The sequence below is a fragment of the Protopterus annectens genome, chromosome 8.part0 (assembly GCF_019279795.1).
Source record: "Protopterus annectens isolate FY-2018-M chromosome 8.part0, PAN1.0, whole genome shotgun sequence".
Classification (NCBI taxonomy): Eukaryota; Metazoa; Chordata; order Ceratodontiformes; family Protopteridae; genus Protopterus; species Protopterus annectens.
The window spans coordinates 1,104,123,665-1,104,132,758 of NC_056741.1; positions in this window are offsets into that span (position 1 = coordinate 1,104,123,665).

Here is a 9,094-nt window from a genome sequence, read left to right on the forward strand (position 1 = left end):
GTCGTGATCAGGGCCTAGGCAAGGAATACAGTAAGAATGAAAAGCCTTATGAGGTATTTGCTTCCCACAAGAAATAAAATTAACTTTTTCTGACATCGGTCTGGAGCAAGAAAAAAGTTTCCCCAATGGGGTATTTAGCTTTAATGAAGACTTTGGATCTGAAATTCGATTTTGAAACTCTCAGGAGTCTGCCAACTGGCACTTGCGAACTGCTTTTGCTTCAGGCACCACGCGGTAAGAAAGACTGTAGAAAATGGCGTCTGCTGCATCTTTTATACCCCTGGCGCACTGACGTCAGGGAAGAGGCAACAGCAACCGACGCCGGACCAAGACTTTGGAATTCAGGCTGACTGTGGGTAACCTGCCAGCAGGATAACCCAAGAGTAATGACTGCAACAGTGAAACACGATGAACATCACCCACCCCTCAGTATTTGCAGTGAAGGACTCATGAGATGAGAGGGAGAAGAAGTTGACAATCGGGAGACATGGAGAAAAAGATTTTTTGATTGCTTAAAAAAATATATATATTATCTGAAGCCAGCCAAGTTGTTCCTTATTTTGTTTAATAGTTGAATGTAAGTAAACATTTGAGAGGGTAACAAAAAGCATATTTAAGATCTTAACATCCAGTAGTCTGTTTTTCTACTTTTCAGTAGAAGTATGTGGTCTCTGTCACACATTACATTGTATTTTTCCAGTTTTGAATTTAACTGTCATCTGCATGAGGCTGATGTACCTGTCTTGTTCAAAGTAAAATACTTCCTAACATTGTTCATAGGTTCATACTAGGCTATCTGCCCTAGGGCATTTATAAGCCTAGCCAGAGTATGTTTGGCTTTTGCCACCCATTTTAAATTAATTTTGCTATGCCCTTTTTCGAGGTTAGTATACTGTGCCTCTGTCTAACAGTGACACAGAAGTGATACCCGGGGTAAACCTACGATCTCACATCCACTCATCAAGACTCCTCTTGAAGAGAATCAATGAGGGACTCTGCCTAACCTGGACTGGGATTTTATTCCATAGTGAAGGGAGCCTCTGGGTTATGAATCTGTCCCTCCAGCATGTCCTATTTATTTCAGTGCTGAGTTTCAAGTCTCTCGAGCGTGTAGCTCGATGGGATTTGGATTTTTTGAGGTGCAGCATGTCCCTTAATTCCGGGTTGGACATGGCCTTATACGTCAGGCACAGGTCACCTCTGAGCAGGCGGTATGCCACTGAGTAGAGCTGGAGTTTCTTTAACCGGGCAGCATATGGCATCTGTTTGAGCCCTTTGATCCTCTTGGTGAAGTACATTTGGGGTCTTTCCAGTTGCTGCAGGTGTTTGGTAAGGTACATCCCAAAAGGGGCATTGTACTCTATTATGGGCCTGATGAGGGATGAGTAAAGAGGCACGATGACCTCCCCTAATCTAGATGTGAATCCCTTCATGATTAGGTGGGCTATACAAAATGTTTTTCTAACCACTTTGGCCATGTGGTTGTCAAATGAGTGATTGCTATCAACTTTGGTCCCCAGGTCCCTAATTACTTCTTCTGTACTTAATGGATTACCACCTATGTGGTAATTTGTGGGCACTTTGTTTTTGCCAAAGGGGATGACTATACACTTTTTGGCGTTTAGCTTGAGGCCATGGCTCTGGCACCAGTTGTCTGTTTCTATGAGGCCCTTTTGGAGGATGCTTGTGTCGGCTGGAGAGTCTATTGTGGCACCCAGTTTGCAGTCATCTGCGAACTTGGTCAGCCACAGTCCTTCCATGTTGGCCTGTACCTCCGAGAAATATATACCAAACAAGAGAGGTCCCAGGACTGAGCCTTGTGGGACGCCACTTGTAACTGGTTTGGAGTCTGACATGGCTCCAGCAATTCTAACCATGTGGGTTCTGTCCTTGAGCCAGTTTGCAACCCATCTAGTGACATAGGGGTTTATATTTAAGCTGGTGAGATTATCTATAATGCCCGAGTGGGGTATTGTATCGAGAGGTCCAGATAGGCTGTGTGGACCACCTTCCCTTCGTCAATGGCCTTGGTGACTGTTTCAAAGAAGTCAACCAGGTTTAAGAGGCAGGATCTGCCCTTAAAGCCGAACTGGGTAGGATCCAGTGTCTGTAGGTCCCCAATATCTTTATTTATGAGGTCCATGATGATCCTTTCCATAGCCTTGCAGACCAAGCTAGTCAGGCTTATGGGGCGATAGTTTCCAGGATCCGTTGAGGCACCACCTTTGTGGAGAGGGACCACTGTTGCTCTACGCCACTCTTTGGGTACATATCCTGTAGTAAGGCTGAGATTGAACAGTAGTTTTATGTTTGGGTTTAGCTCTTGGAGTTCATGTAGGACGCAGCCTGGGACATCGTCTGGTCCCATTGATGCTGTGTTTTTTGCTTTGGAGAGGGCGGCTCCCACCTGAGCATCTGAGATGTCAGGGGGGCAGCACTCTGCTGGGATAGATATTTGCCCTTTTGGTGGGGAGGGGGGGGAGAAGTTTGCGCTGAACCTGTCAGCTAGGATATTGGCAATGGCTGTGGGATCGGTGTATTTTTTGTCATTTTGGACTAATTCTGAGCATATCTGGGAATTCCCACCCAGGTTCCTAACATAACTAAAGAAAGCCTTGTGATTATCCTTAGTGTCCTGTGCAATTTTTCTCTCGGAGCTGGCCTTTGACGATTTTATGAGTGCCCTTAGTTTTTTGCTAATACTGATCAGAGATGCCTTCCCTTTTTGGGATTTTGCTCTATCATGTAGTAGCTTCCTCCTTCTGTTGTATAGTTTGTTTATGGCTGGGGTCCACCAGACAGGTCGTCTGCCTTTGGAGGATTGGGTCTTGGTTTTATTTGGGATTGCATGATCCATGCATTCCTGAAGGTGTTCATAGAATGGATTTATAAAGGATTATGTGGTCTGGGCCATATTTTCCACAGGCCCGGGGGCTTTGAAGGATTCCACCTCGGTTTTGAGGAGTGTGAAATTTGCTTTAGAGATGTTTTTCACTGTGGTTTTCTGGACACGGGGTGGGGTCGGGATGTGAATATCCAGTGAGATCAGTTTATGGTCTGATCTTACCAGTGAGGGATACACTTCTGGTCTGGAGCATAGAGTCCCCATGTTGGTGATGATCAGGTCCAGTATGTTTTCCCCTCTTGTGGGAGTGGTAACAAGTTGTTCCATAGCATTTGAGTTTATGATTTCTAGGAACCTTTGGGCAAGGGTGTTGGAGCTAGAGTAATGCTCCCAATCTATGTTTGGGTAGTTGAAGTCGCCCAATATAATGGTGTTCGGAGAGACCTTCATATTTTCCAGTGTTCTCAGGAAGGCCGAGTGGGGTTCCTGGGTTTGGGAGGGTGGTCTGTAGCAGGCTATAAACTGGAAGGCAGTTTTACCCACTGTTGCACATGGATAGTCTCTGATGCTTCATGCTTTGCCACCAACCTGGAGGTGTGGGTATCTTTGAATATCGATACTCCCCCTCCTTTTGTGGTTCGGTCCAAGTTTTGGGGCCGAAAAGCATGGTATGAGGTATAACCTGGTAGTGCTGGGGTGCTCTCGGGAGTCCTGAACCAGGTTTCTGTTACTGCACAGATATCGATGTTCTCCATGCTAAGGAGAGTTTTGAGTGCGTGCATCTTGAGATTTAGACTTCTGGCATTGAGTAGCATTACTCTTAGTTTCTTATCCCTTGTGATACCTATGGAGGTGGGTTTGTCTTTTGAGCCTTGCCTAAAAAAGGCACTATGGGGTAGCAAGAGCCTTTGCCAATATCCGAAAGCCCAGGGGTGACAGGTGCAAGCCGTCCCTAGCAAAGCATCGTGGCTTGTCGTGCATATCATCCCAAGCTGACAGGCATTGGATCCCCTTTGAATGACACCAATACTTAAGCCAATTGTTGAAATTGATCATCTTGTCTTCATATTGTGGCATCATTCTTGGTGAGGGTAAGATGCTACTCAAGGTCAGGGTCATACCAGCCTGGGCTACATGCTCAGAGAGCTCCTCTATGTCTCTTTTCATGTAGTCTACGGAGGTACGTCTCAGGTCATTCACACCAGCATGGACAATGACTGAGTCATATTTGTACTTGCCTTGGAGTGACCTGAGTGCTTGTGTTATGTGGCGGATCCTAGCACCAGACAGGCTGCTCACCGTGACCTTCTCCTTGTTCAGCCTGGTGAGCGGGACATCAGTGTGCCTGACGATAGTCGCCTATTATAAGTGTATCAGGTGTGTTGTTTAGCCTTAAGGGCTGTGGCTGTTCGGCACACTGGCTTTGTGAGATGTGTTGCACGTGTTTTGTTTTGGGGTAGCGGTTGCTTGGGTGTCTGCTTTGGAGGTCTCTGCTGCTTAGGCAGATCTTTATTTAGAGCCTCCGAGTATGTTTTTGTGTGATTATGTGTTTGGTTTGCTGTCGTGGTAGGTCTATGTGAGACTGGAATTGTAGTGAGTGTGGTTTCCTTCTCCTCCTGACTGGTTATGCCAGTACTGAGTTGAGAGAGCTTAGCCTCCAGTTTGGCTATATGGTTGCATCTGTCACATGTGTTGGAATTTGTTGGGAGGAGGAGAGGGTTGTCTGTGTGCATGAGGCAGTTGTAACATTGCCTCAAGATTCCCATATTCACCAGCTGGACCGGAGAGGAGATTGACAACTGACCTTTGGACATGCTAGAATAATATTGGGAATTCCTTTATAATTGAAAACCAGGGCCAATGGGGAGCGAGGGTATAGTGCTTTTAATTTTTAGTGCTGACTTATAATTGCTTTAGTGAGCAAGTGCCAGGTAACAAGTGCAATGTGTTACAGGTAACAAATGCAAAAACGACAAACAGTAACTTTCTTTCAAGCGAAGCAAGGAAATAAGTACAGTAAGCAATGCAGATATCACTAGAGATCCACAGAAGCGCTGAGAAGCCGCGTTTTAGGTGGAATTAGCGTTCCAGGGAAATAACAAGCATACAAACAAAGCTAGATTCAGCAGGCCTGGATCTAGTCTATGCTACAGCAAACAAGGTGTACCAATTTCAGTAAGATACAGTTCAAATATTCAGGCACTATAAACCTTTAACCAGAAATTCCCAGCTCAGAGGGGCAGAGTCCAGCCTCTCCTCCCACAAGAGTGCAGACCACGAACCTTCTTAATGTAAAATAACTGGCCTGAAGCCCAAGTGCTTAAACCAGAGCTAATACACTTTAAGAATAACCGACACTGAGCTCTCAATCAGCAGTTCCCAACTTAGAAGGATGAAAGCTACCTGTCCTGCCACCACAGTGCATGCCACAAACCTTCCTAATGTAGAACAACTGGTCTGAAGCCCAAGTGCTTAATCCAAAAGACTTAGAATGATAGCTACACTTTAACCAAGTTACTACCAAGCAGTAATAAATACAACTGAATACTTTAAATAATGTCTGGATTAGTGCTCAAGTTATACAAACAAAGCTAGATTCAGCAGGCCTGGATCTAGTCTATGCTACAGCAAACAAGGTGTACCAATTTCAGTAAGAAGAAATTCAGATATGCATGCACTATAAGCCTTCAACCAGAAATTCCCAGCTCAGAAGGGCAGAGTCCAGCCTCTCCTCCCACAAGAGTGCAGACCACGAACCCTCTTAATGTAAAATAACTGGCCTGAAAGCCCAAGTGCTTAAACCAGAATTAATATACTTTTAGAATAACAGACACTGAGCCCTCAATCAGCAGTTCCCAACTTAGAAGGATGTAAGCTACCTGTTCTGCCACTACAGTGCAGACCACAAACCCTCTCAATGTAAAACAACTGGTCTGAAGCCCAAGTGTTTAAAAGGCTTAGAATGAGTTACACCAAGCAGTAATAAATACAATTGAGAACTTTTAAGATGATGCAAAAGCAAAATAAAGTAGGAAGAAACACAAGTACAGTAGATGAACTATCCCAGTTGTTTTCATACTTTGTCATTGTTCTTGCTTATCTCTTTGCAAAATATTTTCTCAAAATTTCTAGTATCTTGCCTGTGGTTGACCTTCCTTGGTTGGAGCTACATTTAGGATGTCCTTCCTTCTTTTTTTGGTCTGTTATTCTTTGAAGCTTCCGTGCTCAAACATACACATGCCATGATATCACACACTGTACTAAGAGTGTGCCTAGTCCTCAAGTCTGCCAGTATTTCAGTAGTTCACACAATTTGGATCTTAATCCTGATATTTTTATTGTAAATGTGCCCTGCATTCAGTTTCTAAAAAATGTTAATAGTCATCAGAGTGGTTTATGTAATCAGCAAATCATAAGCTAACCTGGAAAGCTGAATTGCCTTTACTAATTAAGAGGGAAACCTAACATGACTTATTATCACAAGGGCAGGCATTTTGAGCTGGCCACCTAAAGAGACAGTAGAGAAACTTTTGGCCTGTCATGCCTCCCATAAGAGGGCAGAACAGGGATCAGTGGTAAGTTGTCACACAGCCCATTAGAGGGCAAATAAGATTGACTATTGATACCTACAGGATAATGCCACTGGTGAGTCCATCCTAACTACTTTCCTACTGTGACCATGTGTCACAACCTGGCCATGTAAAGACATCAGAGTGAGAAATTTACGGGATGTATTACGTTTCATACTCCATTTCATAAGGTGTTCAAAGTTGAAAATGTTGAAAAATGGATCAGTGTCAGGGAAGACTGAACTTCATACTAACTTTCCTCATTTGGCAGAAGAGAAGAATTTTGAAAGGTGTATCCTAAGTAACCAGCCACCCTGAGAATTGCATGTTGTACCTCTCCGTAAAATGAGTGCAATTATGATTGACTTGCTGCTGGGAGCAGCCCCTTGAGTCTTTCAGCTGAAGCTTGGCAGTTGAACTTTGTGCCAAGGAACTGTTTTCACAGAACTCCGTCTGAGGCTGCGAGACTAGTGGCTCAGAGTAAGAAGTTCATAAGGGCCACCCTTGACAAAACTTGGTTATTCCTTCAGTGCCAGGCAGTCATTTAGCAATATTGTGTGACCTGACCTAATGGATGAAGGCGCATATCCTTCCAGAACATGGCATAATGTCACTGCCAGGCTAGGTTCACTTCTCTGCCGTTTTTGCTTAACCTTTACGTGTGTCTTGACCATTGGTATTCCCCATTACATGCTCAACCCCATATTCATTGAGTGCAAGAAGACACACAGACTACAGCTGCATCTAAGAGATTTTCTTACTCCTTGTGTGTCCTAGGAGGTGGACTCTGAAGACTCAGTTAACCCAGAAGCCCTTTTCGATAGACAAGGGCAGTGAGGTTTCTCCACTGTATGACACCTTCATCAGGTGTATTCTTGAAAACATATGCCCTGACACACAATATCCACCCACTACATATTCAACTTCGCTGTCCTTGACTGTATGTCAGCCTTTTGAAGCCAGGGTTAAGGCTAGGAGAGGCATTCAAAAGAGGATTCAGGGGACCCATTGACAGAAGCCCTTTTGATTAAGACAGACAAGAACCCTTTTCACCTTATTTGAAGAAATCCTTGGGCTTTTGAAGTTTAGCATAGACTGGCTTGTGACTCATCCCTTCCCCCAGAAAATATTTCATTGAGGGTCTGTGGGAGAAGGAAGTAGGGCTTTGTGCTACTCTTCTCAAAGATGCTAATTTTGCAATTTGGAAGCATGTAGATGCTGCTCCCTCTGCTGCCAAGAAGGCTGTGTATCATTCTGCAAGTACCCTGCTGAGTGAAGTAAGATCCTGTCTAGGGATTCTATAGAATAATTGTGATCTCTTTAGTTCAGCATACATCTCACGGACTACCTTGTCATCTTGCTCCTTGAATAAAGTTGGTCTTACCTGCCTGGCTTCCAGTCATCCCTGGTGATCCGACAATAGGAAGCCTTTTGAACTTGAATCTAGGTCCATGGGGGAGCCTAAGTCCCTTTCTATATTATCTGTAGAGGGTAACTCATGGCTTACTACAGTTTTGACTGAGCTGATGCTGTGGCTAGGGCAGCTGGCTCAGGCATGTGCCTGTGCAGAGCAGTGCGGCTCTGGCCAGCCATTCCGGATCACCTTTTTGGAGGGAAAGTTCTGTTCAGTCATCCCATCCAGTGTCTGAGGATCTCAAAAATGTAAACCAGTTCTTTCTGTAGTCAAGCATGCCCATGAATCCCTCCTGCTTCACCTCTGCATGGTCTTCGAAGCTAGGACAAATCCTGCTGCAGATCATGAGGGGGCCTTCAAGTGTCATATAGTTTTCTTCCCCCGCCATCTGTCTCTCCTAGGAGAGTAACTCTGTCCATCTATCCACTGTAGTCCTAGTCGCAGTCCAGTACTGTTCTTTGGGGTAGTTCTTCAAGTTTGTCCAAGCTTGAAGAGCTGTCAGGGAGGGCTACAGGACCACTGGGTCATTCTCCAAATGGTCATGGGTAATCACGTCTTGAAACTTAAATTCATCTCAAGGATGAGCTCAGTTGAGAGGCCAATCTGTCTTCACTGAGCTCTTGGGACAACCAAACATTTACCTCTCAGTAAGGCCATAGAGAGACTGTCCTTTACAATGAGCTCAAAGGATGTGTTCCAAAGAGGGTGGGAGACTTCTGTCCCAAATTCATTAGGCACATCAAGTTTTGAATGGTGGATCTCCAGTGGGTCATTATGCTTGTCAGTTTAGGACCCTGGATGGCATCATCAGATATGATGGACACTTTTTGGCACATATTCCAAATAACAAAAGCCGCTCAAGTCCAGGAAGGTGAAAAGCAAAAAAAAAATCTAGAATTGAAAACCAAATGTCCAGCACTCAATGTGAACATTCAATGTTTTATTGTGAAAAAACAGACCAGTTTTTGGCACATCCATGTCTGAGGGCAATATCTGAGGTTACTTCATTTAATTTTGGGTGCAAGTAGCTGCAGTTGATCTTTCCTGTGTACCCCAGAATGTTTACTAGGATGCTTGCTGTTGTAGTGGAGGCTGCAAGAAATCCTGACTCATTGATACTAGTAGAAAAAATAAAATAATGCTCCTTTTATTCTTTAAATAAAGCATTATGTGAAAAGACTGTAATACAAGCTGTTAAGAAGACATGGAGGCCTGAAGATGGTATGAAACACTGAGATTACAATTGGACGGCAAATTTTTATACCC